General features: G+C 33.3%; 1 long non-coding RNA gene across 1 annotated transcript; it reads left to right on the top strand.

Annotated features, from left to right (window-relative positions):
* The first annotated feature begins 227 nt into the window (after window positions 1-227).
* Window positions 228-9178, top strand: LOC145046953 (uncharacterized). Its single transcript, XR_013682093.1, has 2 exons — window positions 228-333; window positions 8988-9178. It is a non-coding gene; the product is annotated as an uncharacterized LOC145046953 (long non-coding RNA).
* The last annotated feature ends 1464 nt before the right edge of the window (window positions 9179-10642 follow it).

Genomic DNA, 10642 nt, shown 5'->3' with positions numbered 1-10642 from the left:
TGATTATGTAAACCAATCATTCTTATAGTGTGGGCTAATGATCCATGAATATGGGCTAAACTAATCCATGGATAGTCCATGGAGGTTAAACCTATGGAGCATGAAAATGTGGAAAGTCATGGGTCATTAAAGGTTTACCAAGTGTAACCCTAGCATGTCCAACAATATAAATAGAACCCTCCATAGATCAAAATCGGTTGCCTCTTCTCTTTGAGATAAATAGATTATTCTCTTAATCCATCCTCTTGCATATAATATTTGTGAACCATTAGAGGCATCACAGTTGAGGTGCTCAAGCTTTCAAAGGTCAAGAACTACAAGTCTTTCTAAGAGGTAAGTCATCTAACTAGTTGTATTGTTCATTTGACAATTTGTATGCTAGTTAGGACAATGTTTTGGAAAAATGATAATGCATGTATAATTAGAGAAAACATAGATCCAAAGCATTTAGGAATGCATGTGCACTTAGGAAGTGTTGTAATGCTCAAAACCCAACAAGTCACTAGATCTTTTATATTTATAAATTATTTATTTAACAATAATTAAAATAAGAAAAAAGAATTAATAAAATGAAAATATATTAAGGGCGAAGTAGTCATTTTATGAGTATCAGGGACCAAAGACGCAACAAAAATATATCATAAGGACTCTATGAGTTAAAAAAATAAGTTAATGATCAAATGAACAAATTACCCCAAACTACATGGATCATCCGTATAATTTACTCTTGATTCTAATGCTTAAGATTTTGCGGTAATTTGTATTTTTTGTGTCTGGTAATTCATGGTCACATTGTTGCTGTCTTTCTATTATTTTCCTTTTCATCTAAGAAATTATTGCCTCTTAATTTTTTTTTTTTTTTAAAGATAAAACTTCATAAATAATCAATATGGTAGTGAAATGATAAAAATATCATTTAGTTAACGGGTAAAAGATAACCAAATGAGCAATAAGTACCTAACATCAAACGTTTTAAAATCACAAAGTTTATCAGTAGAGCTTTTTAAATTTAAGAATTAAACTTTAAATTTCAAAATACCACACGTACCTTTTTTTTTATTTTTAATAATAGGTGAAGTGCGGTATGCGGTGCTTTGTCAATGTGATTGCACACAAAATAAAGTAAAAAGTGAAATGGATGATTTTCATTTGTGGCACTCATGCACATACAAATGTCTCCGGTTGCTTTGTTTAGGTTTTCATTATATATATAGTCTTATGAAGTTTATTTAATGTTGTTCATGGGTTTAGTTTTTATATTGTAATTTTTGTAGAATGAGTCAATTTCTATACTTAAGGTACGTCTCTGAATATGGACGATAGAGACAACCGTGCAGATTCCATCTTTTAAAGGAGCCTAAGATTTTTACAAATTTTATTAAAATAATATTAAATACGGTGGATTTTGAAGATGTTATTAGTGATTTTACATCTCAAAAAGTTAGAAGAACTATTTTTTTATATAAATATATGAGTTTTTATAATGAAAAATGTTATATTAAGCAGGGTTCTAAAAAGTTTATCATGGCTCCGCCATGGCGCGGCCTGATTCCAAGATTTGTATGTGCCGCCAAGCTTTACCAAGATGCCCTCTTGACTCATATATGTGTATAAAAATGAATAATAGTTTAAAATACATATAAAAATATGAATTATATACAAAATGTCGCCTTAAGTCACGTCTTATAAACGACGTGACTTGCCAAGGCTCGAAAAAGCTTAAGGCTTGATATTGCCTCCAAGTCACGGCTTACGTTATTTAGTAATTTATTTTACAATTATTAAGTTAATATGAAAACAGTTGATGGAATTTATATATTTAAAGGGTTTTTTTTTTTTTTTTTTTTTTTTTTTTTTTTTTTTCATCTTAAACCAAAAATATGTTTGGAACTATCCTATCTATACCAAAATGATATCATCCAAAATACCTAACATAAATCTTTCATTATTAAAGAAATATTCAAGTTTGTTACGAACTCGAGCTTTTCTTATACGAGTTTAAATAAAATATATATATATATATATATATATATATATATATATATATATATATATATATATATATATATATATATATATATGTTTCGTTTGCCATATGAAAAAAAAAAAAAAAGATAAAAAGAAAAAAAAAAAACAAAAGATCGGCAATGTTAATCAAACTTTTTGTTGTGTAATAATATGATTGGTGCTCACCAACTCTTATCCTAAAAATTTGGTGATCTTTAATCCAACTTCGTTTACCAATTCCTCCTTAATGATAGTTGTGGCCTTGTGGGCCTTAATTTATTCCTTCTATACTTCTATTAGCTCCATGAGCTCTCCCATCATGTATTTTATTTATCACATTGCTTCTTTTTTTCACATCAATGTCGCATATATATATATATATATATATATATATATATATATATATATATATATATATATATATATATATATATATATATATATATATATATATATATATATATTCATGTGAGACAACCTCATTTTGTGATACAGTAAAAACGCAATCCTAACGATTCATTTGTTAGATAAAACAAAAAACATTTTTAAAATGCAAAATAATTGAAAATATTCAAACAATAAAATTTTTTCAAATATTATTTTCGGAATTTATATTTTCCAAAATAAATTAAAAAAATACCAAAAAAACATTTATTTACATATTCTAGTAGAATAAATATAATATTTTACATATCTGAGAAATCTAGTATAATATTCTAACATTCTAAAAATCTTATTAGAATATTTACAGTGTAATATTTTATTAGAATATTTCACGTATTTAAAAAACTGGTAATTTATTATTATTATTATTATTTTTATTTTTTTTAGGTAATTATACTTCCGAAAATAATAATTAAAAAACGAATTTTTGGATTTTTCATTTTAAATTTATTTTTAGATTTGGTCTCACCGTCTAACAAAATTAGTATGGTCACAAATGAACCTGAACCTCTCTCTCTCTCTCTATATATATATATATATATATATATATATATATATATATATATATATATATATATATATATATATATATATATATATATAAAAGACATGATGACACAATCCTAGCAATTTAATTTGAAAATAAAAAAATATTTTTAAAACGCACAATAATTGAAAATTTTCAAAAATAAATTAATTAATAAATATCATTTTTGTCATATGTATTTTCAAAATAATAATAATAATAATAATAATAATTATTATTATTATTATTATTATTATTATTATTATTATTATTATTATTATCATTATTATTATTATTATTAGATAGGAAACCCCGCTTCGCGGGGGTTGGATTCAACACTAATTAGAAGAAAACCGACTGGATCCTCAATATATCGTTGGTGATTTGATGAACATTGCTCATATTGGTATCAAAATGTAAGTATGTTGCTATTATGGGTAAGAAATATAGTTACAAAAAATTGAATTTAAATCAATTGTATAAGAATTAAGAGTCTAATCCTAAGTTACAAAACCAATAATACACTTCGTGATCCCGAAATGACCAATTTACCCCTACTTACTTTCCTGTCATCATCACCTCCCATCCTAGTTACTGAAATGACAAACTTCTCTTTGCAACTCCATGTTAAAGCAACATAACCATCTGCCCATAGTACCTATCAAGAAACTTGTACACCTCATAAAAAAAAACTAAAGTACGTTGCCAATATCAACAAACCAAAGTACGTTTATTTCATTCGCCTTTCCCGATCTCCATTTCTAAACCATGGCTAATCACTCTTTTAGCCATACATGAAATTATTCTATGGTTTGCACTTTATTTTTTCTACCCATAATAACAATGTGCTTATATTTATTTGGTTATCAATATGGGCATTTTAATTTATATGTTACATATTTTTAATATTAGTATACAAAGATACAAATAAAATACCAAATGACAATGCTTCTTTGGGTGTGATCTTTCGGCCCGTGAAAATAAGTTCTTTGGCTATTGAGCTTCCAATTAACCTAGGAAGTCTCTGTGTCCCTCCAGCTCGGTAAAAATATATATAAATATATGACAACCATTTTTTTTTTATAAAAAAATATATATTTGTTTTTATATTACCGGTTTCTGGTAAGCCTAGTTTGGCATCTTCTCCTGATGACATCAAATTATTAGAAAATGAAACTTATGTAAAAAAATCATAAATAATTATTGCGAGCCTTTGATCTATAAAACACATATCTATATATCCGTCTCCGAGAGCAAAGACAAAAGTTTGGTCAAAATAGTCATTTAACTTTTTGATTTAAAAATGAAGTTCTTACCACATTATTATAATGTATCCTGCAACAGATGTTAAGGTCTGCAAATAATTCCTTTCACTTGCCAGATCTCATTTTCTTTATTGCAGCTTCCTATTACACACATAAATAAGCAATGTTAATATTAAATTAATATGGAAAAAAGGAAAAAAATAAGTTGTTTTATGCCAGGCTTTTCTTCATGTAAATATGAGTTGAGAACTTTCATCAATTTCAGTTTAAAATACTCTTATACATGGATCATAATTAAAAAAAATTCAAGACAAAAGAACAACAGAAGAAAATGATGAAATAAACAGTTTTCTAGACCTTACTGCAGCAATTTTTATGTTGATTCAAAGAACAACAAAAGAAAATGATGAAATAAATAGTTATGATCATCTTTTGCATATGGGTAATTTACAATTTCCTTCTTATGATTGATACGAACCTCAAAAAGGATGAAGGTTGGATTAGAAGGCCATTATATTGGTCTAACTATTGGCAGGGGCAAAATGGTCCAAGTGTAGGTTGATATAATGCTCTTAATTGTTCCTTTTGTAGATCTGGTTGTTTGAAACATTCAATCAAACACCTAGTCTGTTTTGAATAGCTGGCATGTTCATCGTGCACCAGAGCCACCAAGTCGACCAAAACCAAGGCCAGGAAATAATGGTGCACCATAGTCAGGACCTTCTAAGCCCAGACCATCGCATGTGTAGAAACATAATATTTATTCCTTCCCACTTTCTTGGAATTTCTGCCATGTCTTCCATCGTTCCATTAGCCGCCTTTCCTCTACAAAACAAAATAAAAAACAAAAATTAGTTTCTTTACAAAGTCAAAGGGTTTAACGTCTCAAAAGTCAAACCTGTAAACAGGTCCAGGATCACACCAGTGTTTTCTGTAACTTCTTTGACATATTTAAGCTTTGTTGGGTACTGATGGCATAGTCGACCCTTTTAGCCAACCAGAACAAAATAATTAAACACCCTAATTACTTGGTTACATGTATTTTGCCGATTTCGTGTTGAAACCTGTCTGAAACACAAAAGAATCACAAAACTATGTTACTTCAATCATTGACCAAAGCATAAGCGAGAGACAATAGTAGGTAGTACCTTTTCAAGTGAAAATTAAAAACTGTTATCGATTGTAGATGAGCAGAGGAATAAAAAACCAATGACATACCCAATATTTTCGAATAAAATCAATAGACTGAATGAAATTCTTGACTTCAATCATGGGTTTGAGGTCTATTTCGTCTTTCCTACTATACGTCATCATCGAGTAAATGTGCAACCACTCAAAATCGATTTTAGGGCTTTACTATGTGACTGGGTGTGGTAGCCCTGGTACGACGTCTTCTTCTCCCACCGTTGTCAATATCAAATGGAATCGAAAGTAGATGGCGTCAATGCACTTGCGGCCGGGGAGCATCAAATGGAGTCGGCGATAGAAGCTAAAAAAAAGGAGTAGTAGCTTCCCTCTGGAGATCGGAGGAAGTGACAGGGACTGAATTGAATGTCAGTGGATGAAGGAAAAAAAAGGATTCGATGAAGAAACAAAAGAGAAGCGGTGGGGTGGGAAGCACAACCGACGAAGACGGCTTGAAAGAGTATTCAGGCATCGACGCGTTGGTGGTGGGGAGATGTGGTGGAGTAATGTTATTGGGGGAATACAAATGGTGGAGGACACCGTGTTAGGAGTAGAAGTAGTGGAGGCGGTGGGAAGGACACGTATCAGTTACAATGGAAAAGGGAATGAAAAAACGACACGTAATGCAGATAAATGTCCACCTTGAGACTGTTAATAATTTAAGGGACTAAATTGTCAATATGACAAACTATTGTGGCAAAAATCTGTACCATTGAAAATTTGAAAAGTTGTGGACCAAATCTGCCAAAAACTTTGCAATTTTACTGTAGCTAAGGTAGAAGAATTTTAATATATATATATATATATATATATATATATATATATATATATATATATATATATATAATTATAATAATAATAATAATAATAATAATAATAATAATACAAAACAAAAATAAATAAAATATGTTACCGTTTTTTGAAATATCTTTGAAATATTCTAATAGAATATTATAGTATAAAATTACAACAAAATTGTTAGAATATTCACATATTCTATTAGAATATTTAACTAAAACTTTGGTGGAGATTATCACCAAATTCAGGGAGAGGACTTTGTTAGTTCCGCAATAGGCTACGGATGAGGAGATGAACAAGAGGAGATACCATGATTTGTTAAGAGAGGATATTAGGGAGTTTGCGAGCTTCTCGAGGTGCAAGACCCTAGATGATATGATCGAGAAGGCCCGTGAGCTGGAGATTGAGTTGGTGCTTCAAACGAAACGGAAGCCGGAGTAGGTGTAGGCAGCAGTGGGCTAGGCTAAAGGCTCAAGACTTCCGATTCACACACCAGAGGCCCATAGGGCCGGAGCCGTTGCGTGGTGGTTGTCGAGGCTAACAAAATAAATACCATTAATATTTCATACAAACATATATGGCGTACAATAGCTAAGGGATCGTATCCATGAAGATTAGTTCGGTTTTATAGCTCTATGAAAGTCTTGTGGTATAAATACTTGTAAAGCTAAAATAAACTAAAATTGGGGGATTTTGATTTTTGAGATGTTTAAAAGAAAAATAGAATTATACTATGATTTAAAAACACAATACAACAAAAGCAAAGTTTCATATAAAATCAATAAGAGTAAGATGGTTGACTTTGGAATTTCATTACTTGAACATTTGGTTAAATAATCATGAGAATACCAAGGTTCAATACTCGTGTTTATAATCTAACTTGACTATAGCAATTTATAATCATACCTTGCCTCAACTCTTTTTTTTCACTAATAGAAAATAACCTTTTAATGACACGCAAACCATGACGCGCACGTGTTTACGATACGCAAAAATGTGTGTGTCCTAAAAATAATGTAATCTCTCCCAAATTTTAAAGGATTTAAGATACGCATTTTTGCGTAACCTTAAATTATTGTCTCAACAAAGAAAAAAAAACACGGAGGGAGCCTTTCCTAAAATGTGTATTGTGTAAGGATGTCGCTTTATAATTTTTTTTTTAATAATGTGCGTCCATTCTTCCTGATAAGTAACTAGGGCTATTTTTCACAGTTCATTCCACACAAAATGGCGAATATATCCACCGAAAAAGAATGACTAGCGTTTCAATCTTGTTTCCCTAACTTTTTCTCACAATTCACTCTTCTTACTCTTAGAGAAACGGTTCCCCCATCAAACGATCTAGCTTCAAGTTTGTTTTAATCAAATACATCTAGTATTTTGTTTCCACCTGCTCCCAACTCTCACCATGTAACATCCAAAATTTCAGGTATTAAATTTATTCATTTTATTTTGAGTTTTGAGGAAGAACTCGGCGAGTTGGTGCGTAGACTTGCCGAGTAGAGATACGATTTCTCATCCGGATTAATGATTGGACTCGACGAGTCGCATTGGTGGACTCAGCGAGTCCGCGCTGTTTAATGAAACCCTAACTTCTCGGGTTTGGGACCTATTTAAAGGGCCTTATGGCCGTCATTTGTGCTCACCAGCCCCCAAAGCGAAACCCTATTGCACTTGAGCGTTTGGAGTGAGAGAAGGATCCATTATCAACCTTGGAGGTGTTGTCTAGCAAGGGAAAGGAAGCTTTAGCTAAGAGGAAGCAAGAGGGTTAACATCCTGACGATTTGAGGTCCAGAACATCACATTTGAGGTACTATTTTCGAGCCATTTTCTGTTAAGGTGATGTTCATGTTGATTTAGGGTTTATTGAGCCCTTTTGTGGCTAGATCTAGTGTTCCCATGGTCCCTTAAGTGAGTTTAGTTCTGGATCTGGACCCTTGGAGGTCCAGAGTGTCCCTTTGTCCAAGATTTTTATGAATCCATGGAGGTTTTGGTTTGGGATCTTCGTGCTTCAGGTCAAAACACCATTTATGAGTCATTAGGTGTGATATGAACGCCAAGACATGAATTTTACGTGATAAATAAGCTTGGAAGGACTGGATCTATGAGTTAGTGGAACAGATCTGACCTCAGAAGGTCGTTTGGGGTTGTGCATGGAATGCACTCGTCGAGTCCATTGGCAGACTCGACGAGTTGGTGCGGGTTGTTCAGGGATTTCGAACCAGGGGTTGAGTAACCGAGTTGGGTGAGTTACTCGGTGAGTCAGAAGGGACTCAGAGGAACCGAGCCCCCATAGAGACTCGGCGAGTCCACGCCAGACTCGGCGAGTTGGGGTTGACCGTTGACCATTGACCAGAGTTGACCAGTGTTGACTTGATAGGGTTAGTCAACCTTAGTTGGGAAGTGGTAATTAGAGATGTATTGTGTTATAGGAGGACTATAGCTCGGAAGATCGAGCACTAGTGATTTTAGGGATTTACGAGTTACCGAGATACGCGAGGTGAGTCTTCTCACTATACTCTACCTTGAGTAGGTAAATAGAGTTATGTGATATAGTGCTTTATATATATTGTTTGTTGTACTGAATTCTTCTATGTGATTTATGATGTGCATGCTTGCAGAGTTAGAACCTGAGGGTTTACATAGTTTGGGTGCACGGACCCACAGAGTTATAGCCTCGAGTGGCTAATATGTGTTATATGTGGTATTTTGGGGAACTCACTAAGCTTCGTGCTTACAGTGTTTTGTGTTATGTGTTTCAGGTTTCTCTTAGGATCACGGGATGGCACCGGCTTGATTGTACACACCAGCGAAAGAGTCATGTTTTGAGGATCCTGGTTTATTATGCAAGTGAAAATGGAGTTATGTTTTGTAATTTGATTATGAACGAGATTTTAAGAAAAGTGTTTTTAAGAATTAAACCACTATATTTAAATGAAAATTTCTTTTGAAATTTACGGTGTTACACACCACCATTGAAATTCCCCAATTCCCAAACCATAGTTTTTATCGACAACATCGTCGTTTACAATAATGTCACCAAAAACATTAGTAAGTTCTCTGTTCCAACTCCATAGTTGGAGACCACTTCATCTCCCCACCACACTAAAAAAAACCTAGAAAATCCCAAAACATCATCAACAATAAACTGACATCTTCTACTAAACCTCACAAATGACCTTGCCTCTCCAATCGTGCAACCTTGTTCTCTATTGAAAACCTCGATATGTACAAGTTATGATTATCTAAAGATGATGGTTCTCGATCGCCTATGAAATTGAAGCTTTGAGAAAATCCATTGGATGGATAAGAAGAGGCAAAGACACGGATCAAGGTGTGCTTCTACATCACAAGTGAATCACCTTTGTGGTTATTTTCATTAAATTCTCAATTCTTGTGCTCTTTTCAATAGCATAGGAAGCTTTGGGGGTGTTAGTTTATGTTTACTTCTATTATGATGCCATTCAAGCAATCGCAAGGAAAAAAAATATGAAAGTTGATAGTTTGTTACTCTTTTTTCTAAACATATCTGTAACACCGTAAAATTTCAAACAAAATTTTCAATTTCGAAACACGTAAAAGCTCATATCATATTTATCAAAAAACACAATTGTCTCAAATGTCAAACCTAAATTGACAAAATAAATAATAGTATCCCAGAATCCTCAAAACCTAGTCCGAATAGATATGTACTATCAAGCCAGCACCTTCCCGCGATCCTAAGAAGTACCTGAAACACATAACACACAACATGGTAAGCACAAAGCTTAGTGAGTTCCCCAAAATACCACATACACAAATAATAATCCTCTTATGGCTATAGCTCGGAATGGACCCTCTAGTCATGCGTCTCGGTGAGGACCCTCCGGTCTCACGACTCGGTATGAACCCTCCGATCCTGTATCTTAGTGAGGACCCTCCGGTCCTATGTCTCAGTGAGGACCCTCCGGTCTCACAACTTGAGTTGGACCCTCTGGTCCGATCTCAAAATGCACAGAATAATATAGCATATATCATAAAGACAAAATGCATAATATCACATAACTCAAATAAGACCCTCCAGTCACTCAGCAGTAGCACACAAATATGTATAGTGAGAAGACTCACCTTACAGAGTAAGCAATGTATCCCACACTCGAGCTGCCGGTCTAATCCCTACCCCTCCATGGCCTCCAAAATCTCCAATTGACCAAAACCCTAAAGTCAACGGATGTTAACAGTTAAAGCAGACCCAACTCTAAAAGTCAACAGAGGTCAACACTTAAGTCAACAGTCTATGTTGACTCAACTCACCGAGTAAGACTCATTAACTCTTCGAGTCCCTCAGAACTCAGTAAATCGTGAAAACCCGATTCTACTCGCCGAGTTGCTAGCCAACTCGTTGGGTCCATGCAGCGTCCAGAAGGCCAGGGAACCC

Source organism: Lactuca saligna, chromosome 5, assembly GCF_052625555.1.
Source record: "Lactuca saligna cultivar CGN05327 chromosome 5, ASM5262555v1, whole genome shotgun sequence".
Lineage (NCBI taxonomy): Eukaryota > Viridiplantae > Streptophyta > Magnoliopsida > Asterales > Asteraceae > Lactuca > Lactuca saligna.
The sequence above is the reverse complement of the archived record's forward strand: the minus strand, read 5'-3'. Positions and strand labels throughout refer to the sequence as shown.